Raw genomic sequence first — 266 nt, forward strand, 5'->3', positions numbered from 1 at the left:
AGATACATTTACATGACTTGAATGCGATTTTTCATTGAAATAAAATAGTGTAATCAGCACAAAAAGAGTAATTAGGAAGTCTGGGCTTGAATTTCAGTTCTACGGCAGGGCACCCTGACTTCAGGTTGCCACATAACCTCTCTGAGTCCCCATTTTTCTCATTGGTAAAATCAGGATAATAATTCTGGTTTTATAATGTTTTGAGTCTCAAATGAAATAATATATGAGGAAGAATTTTTTAAACCATAAGGTATTATCAAATGTTC

This window comes from Mesoplodon densirostris, chromosome 7, assembly GCF_025265405.1.
Source record: "Mesoplodon densirostris isolate mMesDen1 chromosome 7, mMesDen1 primary haplotype, whole genome shotgun sequence".
Lineage (NCBI taxonomy): Eukaryota > Metazoa > Chordata > Mammalia > Artiodactyla > Ziphiidae > Mesoplodon > Mesoplodon densirostris.